Below are 19,126 nucleotides of genomic sequence, written 5' to 3' on the forward strand. Positions count from 1 at the left end.
ATAGCCAACAACTACTACGCAGCTGCTACCGCATTGTAGACAAGACAAGTGCTGAACCAAAAGAGTCGCCTATGAAATTGAATTGACATTGACTTTGTCCTTAACAGCAAACTTTTTTGGTTTTCACTTTGATATTATGTGATTTCTATGGTTATGGTTAAAATAAACAAAATTCAACGATAGGTATTGTTTATTTTTTGTTTTAATTGTTATTAACATTGATGAGGCCTACAGTTATTTGATAATAAGTTTATTTTTAATTATACACGCAGAGAAAAAAATATGTTTGATCCAACAATATTCCAAGAGCAAAATATGTATTGTTAACATATTGTTGGATTCCTCATGTAGTATTGTAAATCCAAAAATAGTTTGTGTCAACTGAACAATATTTCTCTCTTTTCTTCGAAAATTTGTTTCTCTTCTCTCGCTATTCGATGCCGTGTTGAAAAAACAATTTTGGTGAGTTGTGGTGTGTTGTGGTGTGTTTGTATGACATGCTGCCTTTACCTTTGTTTTTGTGCGTATGTACTTGTGAGACTCTTGTTTTTATTTGTTTCTGTTTTTTGTTTCATTCTTCTTTCCTTTTCATGTTTGTTATGGTGTTTAATTATTCCTTATGTTGTGGTGGGTTCTTGTGGCTTTTTGTTTGTCTTTGTTGTCAGCCAATGCAGCAAACCATGTATTGTGTTCATCAATGATTGCAATATTATACGCGACATTTATATCCAAGTTATGCGAAAAGTGTATATGAGAAGTATGTGCACTCAAATCAAAAATTTCTGGGCTGGTTTTCTGTATTGACAATACTTTTTGTAAACAAAATTAGATTATGATAGTTCCTACAATCGGTATTGTTAACGATTTTAACAATATTGCGGAAATTCGAAAGTTGTTTTTGTTTTCTATGTTTGGAACAAAAGATGGTATTTTTGGATTTGGATTACAATGTTTGAACAAAACAAATACATTTTTGGAACCAAAACATATATTTTTGTTCCAACAAAAGCGAAAAATATTTTTTCTCTGCGTGTATGGGAGATGGTGTGAATGAGGAACTACATACATAATTTATATGGTGAAACTGTGAAGATATTTCCAAGTTAGGTAATAATTTTCTTTATTTATTTATGCGAAATAATTCTGAAAATATTAGGAAGTGTGTATCTTCATTATTGAGTCCCTGATTTATTGTTGAAGCTACAACAATATTGATATGTAGTAGTTTTATAAAAGACATGTAAGAACGGCGTTAAGTTCGGCCAGGCCGAATTTGTTATATCCTCCACTCCGAGTTGTATTGAAGTAAAATGCAACAATTAGTTTCCTTTCGTTTATGAAGAAGACTAAATACCAAATTTCAGTAATTTCTTTAAAACAATGTGGCTAACAGTCAAAATACCGAAATTCGTGGGGTACCGTTCTATGGAGGCTATATCAAAACGTCGATCTATACTGACAACTTTCTGATTGAAAATTTTAAGACTCAGAGAAGACTTAATATCAAATTTCCGATATATCGGTATCATAATACCGAAAATCAACAGCAAAAGTCGGGAGGTACCTTCCTTCCTTTGGGGGCAATATGAAGGGGGGACCTATACCAAAAATTTCAGGTGGAAAGTTTTGTACCACTCAACGACGACAATATATAAAATTTCAGGCATTTCGGTGGAATATTGTGGCCACAAACTTCAAAATAACGCAAATCCGGAGGTACCGTTCTGTGGTGGCTATATGAAAGCGTGGAGCTATACCAATAAAATTCATATGGAAAGTTTCATACCCCAAATCAAAACAAAATACCTAGTTTCAAACAATTTCGGTGGAATATTGAGGCCACAACAATCAAAATACCGAAAATCGGGAGGTACCGTTCTATGGGGGCTATATGAAGGGGGGGGGCCTATACCTAAAAATTTCAGGTAGAAAGTTTTGTAACCCCCAATGATGAAAATATATCAAATTTTAACCATTTCGGTGGAATATTGGGGCCACAACCTTTAAAATATCGAAAATCGGAAGTTATACCGACAAATTTCATACGGAAAGTTGTATACCCCAAATGAGGACAAAGTACCAAGTTTCAACAATTTCGGTTTAATACGAGTATTGGGGCCTCAAACTTCAAAATACCGGAAATCCGGAGAAAGTTGTGTACCCCAAATTAAGACTAAATACCCATTTTCAGCCATTTCGGTGGAATATTGAGGCCACAACCATTAAAATACCGGAAATACCGTCCTATGGGGGCTAAATGAAAGCTTGGACCAACAAATTTCATAGGGAACGTTTAATACCCAAAATGAAGATCAAATACCAAATTTCAGTCATTTCGGTGGATTTTTGTGGGAGGTACCGTTCTATGGGGGCGATATGAAGGCGTGGACCTATACCGACAAATTTCATATGGAAAGTTTAATAACCAAAATGATTTCCAAATACCAATTTTCAGCCATTTCGGTGGAATATTGAGGCCACAACCTGCAAAATACCGAAAATCGGGTGGTACCGCTTTATAAGGGCTATATGAAGGCGTGGACCTATACCAACAAAATTCGTATGGAAATTTCTATACACCAAATGAAGACAAAGTACCAAGTTTCAACAACCTCGGTTTAATATTGGGGCCTCAAACTTCAAAATACCGAAAATTGGAAGGTACCGTTCGATGGGGGCTATATGAAGGCGTGGAACTATACAAATTTCATGTAGAAAGTTTTGTACCCCAAATTAAGACTAAATACCAAATTTCAGCTATTTCGGAGGATGAGTGAGGCCACAACCTTTAAAATACCGGAAATATTGAGGTACAGTCCTATGGGGGCTAAATGAAGGCTTGGACCTATACCGACAAATTTCATAGGGAACGTTTAATACCCCAAATGAAGATTAAATACCAAATTGCAGTCATTTCGGTGGAATTTTGTGGCCACAACCTTCAAAATACCGAAAATCGGGAGGTTCCGTTCTATGGGGGAACTTTTTGTTCCCCCAACAAAGACTAAGTATCAAATTTCAGTCATTTCGGTGTGATAATGAAGCTAAAACCTTCAGAATACCGAAAATCGGGTGTACCGTTCTATGGGGGCTATATCAAAACGGGGACCGATATAGCCCATTTGCAATACCAAACACTATAGAAACTTCTATACCATATTACAAAGCTCTATCTTAAAAACTGCGAGCTGTATCTTGATTTCAACAGACGGACAGACTGACGGGCATGGTTATACCGACTTAGAATTTTATCAAGTATAAAACCGGAGACATTCGCAGAAAAATAAATCAATGTATTTTCCCCACATACGTTTTCGTCCGTTCCGACCCCTGAATAAGTTCGGAACATCGCCAAAATCAATATGCTTCTTCCCCTCCAGAACAACGTTCTGATCTGATCAAAATTGAGACCTGTAAGGTGATTACAAAAAAATGGGATGTATTACCGACTACTGCGATATCTTCGTTGTTTGACACCACCTACGCCAACGTACTTTGCATCATGCTAAAGGTGAGATTTTCTACTTTTATCGTCAAGTTTTGTCTGTTGAAGGCCACAAGCCAAGCTGTGATTTTCGTCATTACAAGGGAAACCCTTTGTTTGACCACCTGCTTTGCATCGTTATAAAGGTGAAATTTTTCACTTTCACTCTCAGGCCATGCTTGTGGAATAAAATAAAAAACTTGACTTTTCCTCCACATAAGTTTTTTGGTCATTCCGACTCTTGAATATGATCCGACCATTACCAAAATCAATAGGCTTCTTCCCTGGAGGACCTCCATCAACCTCCAACATTTCGTAACGCTCAATCAAAATCAAAATTGCGACCAGTGGCGGCATTACAGGATTTAGATGGACGGACGGACATATATATCCAGATCGACTCAGCTCATCGAGACATTTATTTTGCTATAGATAAGTATAGGTCTTCGGACATTATTTCGATGTGTTATAAACTCTTTGACCGAAGCCAGCTTATAATATCCTTCCCAAATAGTAGTGTAGGGTATAAAAACAAAACGTTGATTCATTGAAGGTATTCTTCGACATCATCCAAGCAAAAATACGAAAAAATGTGCAAACAAGAAAAAGAACCACTACAAGCTGTATAGTGTGAGCAAAATTAGCATTGGTTACTTCAGTGCAGCTGGTGCCAATACCAGGGTGGATCCAAGCAAAAGAGGACAATGTACCGAAAGTAGCTTGGACTCATCAGCAAATTATGAGCAAAGGCCGCATTGGTTGCTTCAGTGCTGCTGGTACCTATACCATCCACCCTTCTAAGCGAAAGAGAACAATGAAGACGCTTTTTTATAAGCTTGGAATTCCAACCCCATATCACTCAGGAATCCTCAAGGATATCTACAAGAATCCTGCTCTGTTGAAGGAGTACTAGGTAAGCAAGCTTCATCTGAAGATTTGCTTTGACGAAAAACACAGAATGAATATATAGAAATTAATTTGACTTCGCTCAAATTAATAGTTGAAAAGTTAAAAAAAAACTCAAGCTCATCGCGGAAGATTCCTACAAAGCTGAATTTTTGTGGAAAGCTAGAGTTTGTCATTAGAAGTAACGTCCTAAAAGTCCCGTGTGTGCAAAAATAGTTATCCAGATAAGATGATAAAAAAAGACATGTAAACATAGGACGCGAGAACAAAAATGAAAAGAAACCGGTGTTATTAAAAGCGAGTAATTAAAAAAATAAAATTAAATGAAAATAAAATAGAAAAAAAAAAATAAAAATAACTTAAAAAAATAAAAACAAAATAAAAATAAAAATAAAATAAAATAAAATAAAGTAAAATAAAATAAAATAAAATAAAATAAAATAAAATAAAATAAAATAAAATAAAATAAAATAAAATAAAATAAAATAAAATAAAATAAAATAAAATAAAATAAAATAAAATAAAATAAAATAAAATAAAATAAAATAAAATAAAATAAAATAAAATAAAATAAAATAAAATAAAAATCAAATCAAATCAAAATAAACATGAAATAAAAATAAAATAAAACTAAAATAAAAATAAAGTAAAAATAAAAATAAAAATAAAATTAAAATTAAAATAAAATAAAAATATAATAAAATAAAATAAAATAAAATAAAATAAAATAAAATAAAATTAAATAAAAATAAAAACAAAATAAAATAAAAATAAAAAAATAAAATAAAACAAAAATAAAAATAAAATAAATAAAAATAAAATAAAAAATGAAATAAAAATAAACTCTGAAATTTAGTTTAGTCTAAGTGATTTGTGGGGTGGTTCGGAAGGTGTTGTTCGGAGGTTGGAAGTTCGGAATGGGATGGTTTGCTAGGTCGAAGTTTGGAGGTTGGAAGATCGGAATTGGTTTGTTCGCAGGGTGGAAGTTCGGAATGGGGTGGTTCGGAGGGTGGAAGTTCGGAATGGGGTCGTTCGCAGGGTGGAAGTTTTGAAGGGTGTGGTTCGCAAGGTAGAAGTTCTGAGGGCGATGGTTCTGAGGTTGACAGTTGGGAGAGGGAAGTTCAGAGGGGTTGGATCCTTATAATTTTTTTGTCATTACCCTGTTTTCAGAACAAAATCTCCCTTCGTAACGTTTTAAAAACTTTACTTATTTTAACAATGTACATTGTCAAACGTTTACCCCGCAAATTTTATGCAAGATTATCAAATTTTGGTCTGAAAAAACAAAATGCAAATGCAAACAAAATACACTTTGCAGTTACAAATTTTCACTTAGCAGAAGAGGACGCATGTGGAACAGAAATGAAAAAGACTGCAAAAACTTTTTGAAAACTTAGCAAACTCACCTTATCATTGCTAAGTGCAAAATGAAAAGTTGATAAGTTGTTTCGTGGAATAGGGCCCTGATCATTGGATCATTGAAGATTTTGTAGTATTGTATGTAGCTCTGAATGACAACCCAAGGTCTCTATAAACTGCAAGAACCACTGGAAAGAAGATAATTCTCCAATCAGCATAATCCGAAGCATCCAGTGGTTGCGTTCAAAGTAATGCAAGACTTATACAATTCCTGCCGCAAGAAGGACAAGGTGTGTTTGATGATCATATGTAATGTGTTCAAATTTCAATATCATTTTCAGTGTGATTTTTTTTTCGAATCACCTTCTATGTAAAATTGTATATAATCTTACGTGAAAACTCATTAAAATATGATACAGGGATATGAAGTTGCACGATAACTCTCGAAGGGAGTAGCCGATTTGGTCCATGTTTTGCACATTGTATTATATTTATCAGACTATGGATTAAATCGGTCCACCCCTTCGGGTATGTTACACACAAAATTTCAAAATTGTTCGCAAAAGTACAGTTTAACACTCTGTTCCTTTTAAAAAGTTTTTATACATTTGTTCGTCGATTTCATGAACGAAGACACAATTTTGTTTTCATTGCGATTGACGTTGCATAGCGATTGGAATGAAAAATACCCATCGCACAGTGGTCCCACTTGTATTGAAACGAGTGCCAAAAATAGTTCTAATCGAGTTAACGCCTCGAAATTTTAAACATAGTTTTATAACGAGCCCAAAAGGGAGAAAAACAAATTTAATAGATGTAGGTCCACATTTGGGTGTAGCCCCCATATAAAGGTACCCCACGATTTTTTATATTTTGACGATTTTAGCCAAATTTTCCAGTCGATTTGGCTGTAATTTTGCATTTTGTGTTCTGAGGGAACAACATACCATCTTGCAAGAAATGTTCAATATAGGTCCACGTTTAGGTATAGCTCCCATATAAACGTAACTCCCTATATTCGGTATTTTGACGACTTTAGCCAGATTTTCTAACCTAGTTGGCTATAATTTTGTATTTTGACTTCGGAAGGAAGATCATACGTCCATACAAAAAATGTTCAATATAGGTCCAAGTTTAGGTATAGCTCCCATATAAACGTACATCCCGATATTCGGTATTTTGGCAATTTTACAGGCGTGGTATAAGGGGAATAACTTACAGGGTGGCAGATGGTGGCAGCTGAATTTCTTTTTATCGTAAACTAGAGACCTTCCCCTATATTTAAAAAAGTATGGACTTGCCCTTACGGGGCCAACATTAGTAAAACTCAACATAAATTTATAGCAATGATATTAAAAATAGCACAACAAGTCATTTACAAAAAAATTATTTTTAAGGAACTTAGAAAACGAACTATAAGTTTCATTTTGGAAATTGTGCATTTGCCTCTTAATTTTTTTTATAACTTCACTCATAAGCTACGAATGCTTTGCGGATGTTTTTTCGTTTTTAAGGTACCACATACAAATTTCAACTTCTTCGCCTTAACTTGGCATATTACCGCTGTAAATTGGCAAAAATAATACTGGATAACAAAAATTTAATGTGTTTAGAGAATATTTATTTCAATCGCAATCAAATTTGTCGACATACTTTTTTCGATTTTTGTCCACGGGCGGAACCACAGTGCATCGGTTTGAAAGAGTTATTGAGTAATAAATGGCTCAAAACGCAGGAAACTGATGGGGAATGTATTTTAATTTATTTTCACAGATGAGGCAGTATCGCCGATTCTTCATATTATGATAATTATTTTTTGACAAATTTGTTTACATTTTTGTTGTTGCCATCAAGCAACACATATTACATACATATGCAGATGAAAAATTCACAAAATAATCATTATGGAAACCATAAATTAAAAAAGCTTTTCCGAAATAGACGAAATCTTTTAGATAAAGACGAATGGTTCGTACAATTTTACAAAAACTAAATTGTGAGCGTATACTTTTTGGTATGAACGGTTCGTGTGACAGACAAGCATTTCTACAAAAAAGGCTGTAAGACCATCCATCGCATTATTTTAATTTTTTTTTAAACAGTTTGCCCTCTCTGCCCCTACGTAATAATACTTCAATATTTCCAGAGATAATGGACAAAAGCCTGCCAGCACTAACTCAAAGCACTGATGAACACAAAATCTTACAAATTGTGTAACTGATTTGTCGGAAACATTGCAAACTTTGCTGCATCCCTCAAAAAGTTTCAAATATTTGCCTTCGAAGATCGCTTTCAAATTTTTCTTTGTGGTCGTGTTTACATCGATATAATAATTTTCGTAACACGTCTATGTTTTCTGATATATTGACCCAAATCTCTAAAAAATCCTACGGCGACCTCAACCTTTGCGCTTTGATCGAGTTTTAGGCCACTTATGGGATCGTGATGGAATAGCGGGTAGTCGTTGTAATCATGACTACTACATTTTTATTGTTTTGCTAGGGGAAGCCAATTGGACTGTGTCTGTAATTGGGCCTCACGGTGCTCTTGAACCAAATTCTCTACAAGATTGGTTTTTCTGATATCTTCGCAGATTTTACCGTTATTGAGATATAGAAGTTCAAATTAGGACAATTGATTGACTGTATCGCCTTCTTATATAACAATGTCATGACTGTAATTTCTCAACTTAAACTTATATATCTAAAAAATGGCACAACCTAGGAAAAAATTAGCCAATCTTATAGAGAATTTTCACGGCTAAAACATATTCTTTAGTGACATTTGGAAGGGATTTTCAGTTTTCAAGCTAAATCTTGAAGACCTAAGAAAAAAATCTGATGTTTCATCTGAACGTCTATATCTCAAAAATGGTAAAACATAGAAAAATATCAATCAGCCAATCACTTCTACAACATTTTCTTTAGTCCCATTTCGATAGGACTTGCGGTTTCCAAGCAAAATCGTGAAAACCTAAAAAAACCTAATATATATTTCCTTTGGTAAGAACAACTAACTGATTCTTCCTTACATGTTTTCTTTGCAAACTGCCCCTCACTTTTACTCTGTTTTGAAATCCAGATATACGTTTAAAGTTTGTAGAAACCAATAAATCTTACCCAGATTTTAGTTTGCCCTTTTCAATTGCAAACTTGCATTTTTCATTTTCTACTACCACCACCACACCACCCACTTCCTACACAACTCTTGTCTATATCTGTTAAACATTCTTTCAAATTGTATATTCAGCCAATACAACAACAACTACACATGCAATAGTCGTTTTATTTAAATAACACAAAATATCATGTCGTAAGAGTAACATTTTCAGGACATGCAACTACGAGTGGGTGGCCAAAATGTAGTTCTTTTTCAAAAGGATATACGGCGCATTTAATATAAAATTCAATGTCATGTTCACATGTTTTAGAAACGAATGAAGCAGGAGCATTTTATATGTCGTTGTGTACAATTGTGTGCATGTGTGCATAAAATACATTTTGAGACCAAGTACCGAGGGTGGTAGTGGAGAGCCAAAGTGAGGGCCAAATTAAATATTTACGCATTTTTTAAAGGACATTGAAAAGAACAATTTTCAGTTTAAAAATAAAAAGTTTGAATCAAAAGAGATCTACAATAAAATAAACTATTCGATCTTTCAGAGTAGACACATTATTTAGTGTACACAAAGAAATGACTATTCATTAACCACTTCATTACAAATGAATTCATATGTAATAGCATAGTCCTGACCATGGCTGACGTAATAAAATAGAGTAGTTACCTGTAGTAGTTTTCACATGGATCAGGAGAAACTTGAAAACCTAAAAATGTCAACTTAAACCGCGATTTATTTAAAAAGCGTTCCGGCGATTTTTTTTATTTTTTGATTTTTCTCATCTATGAACATTGTAGTTTCAGAATCCGCAAAAACTTCCCAGGTGTAAGCACCTTCCATTTAAATTTGCTTCAAGAGCACCGTGTACAGTTGCAAGTTCCTAGAGTTAATTTACTTCCACTGACAGTAGCCGAGTTAAATCTGTGAGGATGATTGTAATGTTTAATACACTTTTCATCCTTTCTTTATTCAATATTATTCCAATTATCCAATAGCTCCTGGCTATGCCAACAAGTCAATAACTTCGTTAAAAAATTATTTTTAATTAATCGCGCTAAATATTGCTAACTTATGTGAACTACTTTCAAGCTTTCGTATTTCTTATGGCCTCCATATTTCGAACTTCCCCTTAAAGTGTTTATTGGCATGAATGATGAATGGACTACATGGAAAATGCCGCAAAAGTTTTTCGCAAAAACAAATACAAATAAATGTTAAATGTTCAAAAACTATGAATAAACGAAATGCATTGTTGTTGAGAAAACTTTTCACAAACATGCAAAAATATTAACGAATACAAATGAGCGGTGAAAATTGTACCTTGACATAAAAATGTTGCCGGATAACAAAGAAAAAATCACAAAAAGAACAATTGCAAGAGGAAAATAGAGAATACAAAAAAGAAAAATAAGCTCTTGTCCGAAAGAACAGAAAACAGTTAAAAAAAGTGTAAAGTGGACTGGGGCTGGGCGAACTGTTTATACCCTCCATCATGAAATATTCTAAACTTATATAAATTTATTTGTTTTTTTTTTGTTACGAAGGTACCAAATCCCACAATTTTAGGAGGGGAAGTTTTTTATCTCTGTGAACCTCAAATGTCAAATAACTATTAGTTATAGTAGTAGTTATATGGGAATTATAGCAAAATATGGACCTACGTTGACAATTTTTGATGCAGCAGTTTTGTGACCACTGGATACCTCAAGTATCAAATTACAGATAGTTAGGTCAAAAGTTTTTGCAAAAATCCTCAAAATACCTAAACTCTGGAAATAGCGTTATATGGGGTCTATACCAAAACATGTACCTATGTTCCAATGGCAAATAACAGGTAGTTCGTTTAAAAAAGTAGCTAAAATACAATAAATATGACAATTTTTGGTGAGGTAGTTTTGTGACCTTTAGGAACCTCAAATGTCAATTACGGTCAACAAATGTATCTGAAATCCTCAAAACACCTGAAATCGGGAGGTACAGTTATATGGGGGATATACCAAAACAAGGACATATTTCAAAAAAAATGTTGGTGGAGCCGTATTATGACCATTAGGATCGGTTAAAAACTGTAGCTGAAATCCTCAAATTACCTAATATTGGTGCAATACCCAAACGTAGACCTATGTCCAAATTTTTTTGGTGAAGAAGTTTTGCGACCATTGGAAACCCAAATGTCAAATTGCAGATAGTTCAATAAATTTAGCTAAAACCCGCAAAATAAAATAAATTGGGACGTACAGTTATATGGGGGTCATACCCATACATGGAATTATGTCCACATATTTTGGTGCAGAAATTTAGCGACCACTGGAAACTTCAAAACCCGCAAAATACCATAAATCGGTGGTACTGTTGTATGGAGGCTATACCAAACAACAGGCCACATATATTGACAATTTTTGGTGGAGAAGTTTTATGATTACTGAAAGCTTCAAATAAAAAATTACTGGTAGTTCTGTCAAAAAATAGCTATAATCCTCAACATATTGAAAATCTGAAGTTCCGCTATAGGGGGCTATACCAAAACATTGACCATTGTTGAACATTTTTGGTGGATAAGTTTGTGACCTTTGGGAATGTAAAATCTTACGTTACAAGTATTTCGGTCACAATATGTAGCTAAATTCCTTAAAACGCTGAAATCTAGCAGTACCGATAGTTTTTTATGGCATCTGCGACTACATCTGTGTGAATGCTATTTAATCCTACTTGATAGGCTTGTTGATTTAGGGGTTCTCTATTGTGACGTTGGACCTCTCTTTCTATATCATGAAGATACCTCCTGGCATGCTTGGGTGCGTGAACTTTCTATTATATGAATATTAGGATGGTTATGTATAACGGTAACACTCCTGAAAGTACTGAAACGAAAGCATGTCATTGTGTTGCTAGACTGGAAAAATCAGGGCAGCATTCTGACTGGTTTGAATATTTTTCCATCGCATTGTACATTCCACAGACCGATATATCACGTTATATGTGGTCAATGTGGCTTCTTTATCTGCACCCCAAGTGCTGCCGATTAGGAACTTGAGGACCTTGTTCCTACATCTCAGCATTTCGTAGATAGCTGTGCCATGTGCGGACGACGTGAACATGCTGACGAATGTGACTCCTTGAATTTTTGGGTACTTAGTGCTCGGATTTCTTGCCATCGACATTACATTCAACTCTGTGCTCACCTCTGCAGTACATGTGATTATTAGAGTTGCGTAAATTTTAGTGGTGGATATTTGCATATTCCTCGAGTGAAAAAATATGGTAAGATCAGTCAAATAGGCCATAAATTTAATGGCGGCCATAAATTTAATGGTGAGATTAGTCAAATAGGAGCTCAGCCTTTCACGTTACAATCTCAATTCCGTTTGAAGGAGGTGGAATCACCCCTCCGGAGATATCACCCCGCCTTGTGGGACGCCCTGTTTTACTCTACGGGCTTGGACTTTGTGTAATTGACATAATTGATATCGCTGGCTAGGAGAATAGCAACAAGAGCCTTTGCTACAAAACAGCGAAATCGGTATATAGAATTTACCTTTATTTGCATCCTTGTCTGGAATCATTAGCGAAACCACCCTGCCCATTTTCCAGACTTCAGAAACGATGTGACAGGTTGAAAACTTTGGTGAATTACTCGACTTCCGGCTCATCCAGCTGTTTCAGCATTACAATGGAGATTCCATCAGAGACCAACGCTTTGGATGATTTAGCGTTCCTGATAACATTCGCAACATCATCCATTGTGAATTGTCGTCTAATTAAAAGTTGTACTTTTCTCTTTGCCCTGTCACTCCGGGGGTGCGAGATATACTGTGGTTTAAAACAAGTTGCACAACTCTTCGGATCAATCAACGCAACGCCGTCAAACGTGACTGAGGCCCCATATTCCTTCTTTGAGAGTGAGTTAACCGTTGCCAACGGTTCACTTATTCTGGCTCCAATATTGCAACTCTTCAGATGATTTAGTCGCTTGTTCCACTAGTGCTCACAGAACAATCGCTTAACTCCCTCGACTCTTAACTGCCACTATAGCCTTCTGGTTTTTTTTCGAGGACTGAATTCAACAATTCATGATGATCATTAAAGTTCTCCAAGACCAGTCGTTTATGATCTTCCAAAAGAGGGCTAATATTACGCCTTTAACCTGGAGTACAACAATTTATCGGCGGCATGTATGTATACGTTAAACAACTCTATCACGACAGTTCCTTATTGCTACCCAGGACATTAGAGCCAGGCTCAGACGAAATATGTATGTATTGAACAGACTGGTGCAATAGGAAAGCTAATCCCCCACCTGCACTTCTGGTGCGATCCTTTCTCAGTACGTTGTTACCATCGCAACGCTGTAACCTGCAGTTGTCGTTGGGCTTGGTTTCCTGCATGCCGCGACCATGATATTCTTCCGACTCCTAAAATCACTATTTCCTCGATCTTACATCAGGGTCCATGGCAATTAAATTGCAAAAAGGATGCATTTTCAGAGATTGGGTTCGAACCATCGGCTGATGTTGAGTTTTACGACGACTCACTGGGGGTTGTGTTCATGCAGCATGAAGCAACATTGTCCCGCACATGGAAGAGTCCAAAACAACCCCTGCGATATATCCACTCCCGGCATCTATTGCATTTCACCGAAGTTTGAGTGTAGTTAATGCGGATGTGACTAAACGAGCAGGTACGTACCGGAGCAGGCATTGCGGGATATGCTGCTCCCAACAAAAAAAAAAAAAACACACACACACACAAATACAAACATATGCACACTGTAGTGGCAGCCACTGGCCGGAACACTAGTGTTGTGAGGTTCCGGATCAATCCGGAATCGAAGAACCCGCAGCCGTGGGATTGATGTAAAAGCAGTACTTTTCTTTTTGACTCGCATGTCAAATCGAGGAAATCGGAGCTCTGTTTTAAAGATTGGATGGGTTTTTGCAGCAGGTTGTCCTCATGACCCCCATTACAATCGTTCAATTTGTTTCGGGGACAAGTCCATACTTCCTGATATAATGTCTTAAAAGCTATCAAGACTTCTTTCGGCACCAACTAAAATGACTGATGAGCACGATAACTTACGGATGGAGTTTTGGATTAAACGGTAAGTTTGCGCATCGTAAAATTCTCAGCAGGTTACTACCCCTATCACAATGGTTATTTTTTTCGGGGCTCGTTCATACTTCCTAAGATAACGGTCCAACAGCCACAAAAAACTCGGGAACTTTGCATATCGTAAAATTTCTTCCTAATGTGCTTGATGTTCAATGAAGGTCTATATCGGAAAACTTTGGCTAGCTACCTCAAAAAAGTTAATAATTTTTGGTGCAAGGGCTGCTCGAGTATCGTTTTAAAATTTTTAGCGAAGGGACTCCTTATTTTCATGCTTACAGCGATATAATGCATTTAGTGGGCAAGTTATTCCTCCCAAAAAAAACATGGTCCAGGATCTCTAAAAACTCCTACAGTGACCAACCAAGAAAGCATGTACTGATATAGTCCATCTTTGATCTTGATTCAAGTTTGGTAGAAATATTACGCCATGCTATGTTTGGACCAAATTCGCCACTTCCTCCGGTATCCGGTGAACCAGCCAGAAATACAGACATTGCCAAATAATCTGCAAATTGTCGGAAAAGGATATGGTCTTAATATATGTAAGGGTCCATAACCATTATTTCGTTTAAGGTACATACGTATTTGATCGTCTGTACCCCTTCTTTAGCGATAGGGCTGAGGCTGACTATGAACATAAATGCATAATCACGAATCATTTTGTTAGTAAATATTTCAACGGATATAAAAATACTCGAGACACTCAACTAGGAAGAAAAAAGAAAATGAAAGAATTTTGCCGCATTTCCACGTCTGTCTGTACGTCCCTTTCCTAAAGGGGTGTTGTAATGGCTATGATTTATGGTCGGTGTTTGTTTGATGAGGAAAATAAATGCAGAAAAAAAAACAAAATACACTTTGCATGTAAAGAAAATCTTTTAAAATGGCCCAAGTTTTATGGTCAAGTAAGAAAATAGTAAATTGCTAAAATTTCAAATGAAAGGGAAATGGCCAAAATTGATGTACATTTCGTTTTCTTTTCCATTTTCCCCCATATTCTAATCTATCTTATCATCATTGTCATTATTATGTTTTTGACACATGTCAAAACCACATACATATATATAACACACTTGTCTATAGGACCATTAATAAATACATTTTGTGTTTTTGGAGGCGGTATTAAATAAAACAACACCGCAAACATTTGATGGTATTATTACCATAAAACGTGCAATGCCATTGTCACCGTTATCAATGTCAGAACGAAGTTATCCGCCGCTACTGTGTTTTGTTATTTTATTGATTTTATTGATTGATTTTTATTACTCTATTTTGTTGCGGCATAACTTCAAAATTAACTTTCTAAAAGAGGGAGCTTCCGTACCCGCATATATGCACATAATCTGTGACAATTTTATTTGTGGTAAAAAAAAAAATAAATAAACAAAAAATATATGTTGGCCCATGAGGGGATCGAACCCGCGACCTTCGCGTTATTAGCACGACGCTCTAACCAACTGAGCTAATGGGCCTCGTTGTCGCATTTACACTTTAAATACGTTTAGTTTTGAAATCGACACACACTTCATTCTGTTTGCTTTGCTTGGAACGTAACAGCTGTGTAAAATTTGATAAGAATTTCTAAAAATAGACTTGGTATATTTTGTTGATGGCAGAGCGACTTGGTATTATTTAAAGCAAGCATTTCAACGGAATTAATAATACAAATGGAAAGGTTTAAGCATTGCTTTAATTTGAATGTGAAGGAAAATATGTTTGAGAACAATTACCAATTTACCAATGTATAATGGGAATGTTTGGAACTGGGAAATTTAAATCATAATACATCATTTATTAAAATATTACAGTCAGCGATGAATCTTCACTTGAATTTTGAGACCAATATTCCAAGTCCGTGATACTTTTCATTAAGGCTTAAAACATAACATAAAAATATGTGAATTTTAAATAACTCAAATAGAGCGGAGACGGATAGGGAATTCCGGCGTACAGAAATAAGGCCCCATGAAATAACACCCCAAATTGAAAATGAAAATAGGCCCCAAACAGGTATATGGAATACAACAACAAAACTCTTGGGCTCTATTTTCGTTTTTTTTAACCTTTTTTCATTCAGTTGTTGGGGCCAATTTGTGTTCACAACAAGCAAATCGAAAATTTGAAAATCAAATTGGGGTCTAAATAATATTTGAGTCTAAGTGTATATTTCATTGAGGCCTTTTTGCACATTTTTAGGGCCCAAATGCAATCCAGTGTTTAACAGAGAAAACAAATTGGGGTGAATTTTCGAAAGTTATTACGAAGAAAACAATCAAAAATTAGGGTGTAATTTCATACATTTTATTAAGAACAAAAAAAAAAAAGATCAAACAACTGTTCTAAATTTTAGAAAAGAAGTTGGAATATAAGCGTAATTGCACATTTGAGAAGGCTTAAGTGCCAAACAATACCAAAGTCTTCACAAAATCTTCCAGATTTCATAAAATTATTTAAAAATTAAATTACATCTGAATTTGCCAGAAGCAGTTCGGAGAATTTTACCAGACTTAATCAACTCCAAATTGTCTGACACGGATTTCATCCAAACATACTTTGTCTTTAAATGTCTTTTAAATGTATCTACAGTTTTTGTCTATAACCTTTCTATTCTCGTACGGACTTGGTCGATTTTTTTCGCCCACTGCTGCTGTTTAGGATTTATTATCGTCAAAGCCCCAATGGTTAAACCGAATTTTCCCGCATATGGAGACTTATATGTTTTAGTTTTTCATGGCTGATGGACCGGTGAACCTCACCATTTAAGGAAATTTGTAAATATATCGTTTTTCTTGTTCGGAGGCGCAACCACCGTTGTCTCGAAAATTAATTTGCAAGCCGATGCACTCATAAGTTTAGCAAATATATCGACTATAAAACAATAAGCCCCGGAAATTCGTCTATAAATAAAGGGCATTATGGACTACGGGACATTCCTGAACATTTTCTGAAAATTGCATGAAATTAGTGGGCGTGGTCATTAGTTTTCAATATGTACCTAGTATATACACAGCCCCATTGTCTCCCAAAATGTATGCTGAAACTGACATAATCACAGGTTTGGCTTATACATATAGCGTTTAAAAGAAAGACGTGCGGAAGATACCCCACCTCCTCCGAAATTCATGAAATATACATAACAACGGGAAATCTTGAGCTTTTGCTGCAAATTTCATAGAAATCGATTCAGTAGTATTGGAGATATAAAATATTTACAAAAAGCAGGAATGGTCGGGTCTTTAGGCCCCAAAGAAGTACCTGGATTGTAGATTAATTCGTAAATTTTTAAACCGATACATTCGTAATTTTTGCAAATATAGGGGCCCCCTCTGGAATTCAATAAAAATTGTATCGTGTACAGATAGATGTAACATATTTTAAAAAGTGGGCGTGGCCAAGTTTTTGGTTTCCAAATAAGTAGGTACGGTGGGAGACACAACAACAATTGAATTAATTTCCAAACCGATACATTCGCAAGTATTTTAAATACAGCATTTTTAAAGAAATACACAAATTATGTAGCCTATATTCACCGGCGGCCATCCCTGTACATTCCATGACAATTTCAGGATAATCAGTTCAGTAGTTTTTGTAGAAAATATTAGAATTGAAAACTGAAAAAGTGGGCGTAAAGGTGGGCTTAGTCAAATTTTCTTTGCATAAAAACCTAAGTTGGGTTATGACGAACATTTCAAAAAAATAACTATCCAAATAGGTCCAGCCGTTCTCAACTATTGCCATTACCAACGAACGACATTTAATTTTTATTTATAATGCGTTTTCAAAGAAATAGGGGAAGTACCCCGCCCCCTTCCGAAATTCAACCAACTAGTTAGCCTATTTCACCGGGGCCACCCCTGTACATTCCGTAACAATTTCAGGAAAATCAGTTCAGTAGTTTTGCAGAAAAGATTAAAACTGAAAATTGAAAAAGTGGGCGTGGTCAAATTTCCTTTGCATAACAACATTTCCTTTGCATTCCAACAAAAGAATTATCTGACTTGGTCCAGCCGTTCTCAAGTGATGCCATTACCAACGAACGACATTTGATTTTTATTTATATAGATATAGCGTTTTTAAAGAAATAGGGTATAGAGGAAGTACCACGCCCCTCCGAAATTCAAAAAAACTTTTAGCTCATTTTAACCGGGGGCCATCCCTGTACACCCCCTGAAAATTTCAGAAAAATGGGTTCAGTAGTTTTTGTAGAAAATATACAAATTCAAAAAGTTGGGGGTGCTCAAATTTGCTTTGCATAAAAACTAAGTTGGGTTATGGCGAAGATTTCACAAAAAGATTTATGCAAATCGGTCCAGCCGTTCTCAACGGGTGCCATTACCAACGAACGATATTTGATTTTTATTTATAAAGATTAATGTTTTTGACATTGATTATAAATATGTCATTAATTACAAAAAAAAAAAAAACTAAAGAATATATGTAGGTATAGCCAGGAATATGGGTTTAGTGACCATATGCAATGTTGAGATAGACATGAGTGGCGTATACGTAATGTTATTAGTCATACAACATGACATGACCCAAAACTTGCATATTAAAATTTAATAATTTTATTTAAATTATATTAAGAAAATGTTTTATTGTATTTTTTAATATTAATTATATCATTGTTTCTTTCTCCTTACAGGTAATTGTTACGTTGTGACTACTTAAAAACATATCATTAATAGTTGTTTACTCATACTAAACAAGGAGTAAGTTTAAATTTAACTTTCAAATTCTATAAAAATATTTAAAAATTTCCCTCTACATATGCTATTTCACATTCTTATCATACGTTTTCTTTATGGGAATTTCTCAATTCATTCTAACAATGGCCACTTAAAAAAATACGCCCCTCATTGAACGTTTTGTTTTGTGTTTTGTTATTCCGCAATGACTTAAAAAAAAAAAAAAAAACAAAAAGACAAGTATCGTCTCACTAAACGTAAAACCCTCACAATTAATTGTCATCGTTACACGCATTGCAATTTAAATTAATGAAATTAGCAGCGATGTTGATAACGGCAGTTAGAGCTAAACCACTGAAAATAATCAAGCTGGACAGAGTAATAATGGCAAACGTCACAACTACTTCTCGTATCTTTAATGAATAGAAATGGTTGCATTAGTTGAAACCATCATTTCCT

At 35.0% G+C, this 19,126-nt stretch overlaps 1 protein-coding gene and 1 non-coding gene across 11 annotated transcripts in view; one reads left to right on the forward strand and one right to left on the reverse strand.

Moving 5' to 3' along the window:
* rut (adenylate cyclase rutabaga) overlaps positions 1-19,126 on the forward strand; it is a 318,097-nt gene that overhangs the window by 160,307 nt on the left and 138,664 nt on the right. The gene's annotated exons all lie outside the window — the stretch shown is intronic.
* TRNAI-AAU (transfer RNA isoleucine (anticodon AAU)) lies at positions 15,378-15,451 on the reverse strand. The gene has a single exon. It is a non-coding gene; the product is annotated as a tRNA-Ile (tRNA).

The sequence above is a fragment of the Musca autumnalis genome, unplaced genomic scaffold (assembly GCF_047663935.1).
Source record: "Musca autumnalis isolate F117 unplaced genomic scaffold, ASM4766393v1 scaffold_3, whole genome shotgun sequence".
Classification (NCBI taxonomy): domain Eukaryota; kingdom Metazoa; phylum Arthropoda; class Insecta; order Diptera; family Muscidae; genus Musca; species Musca autumnalis.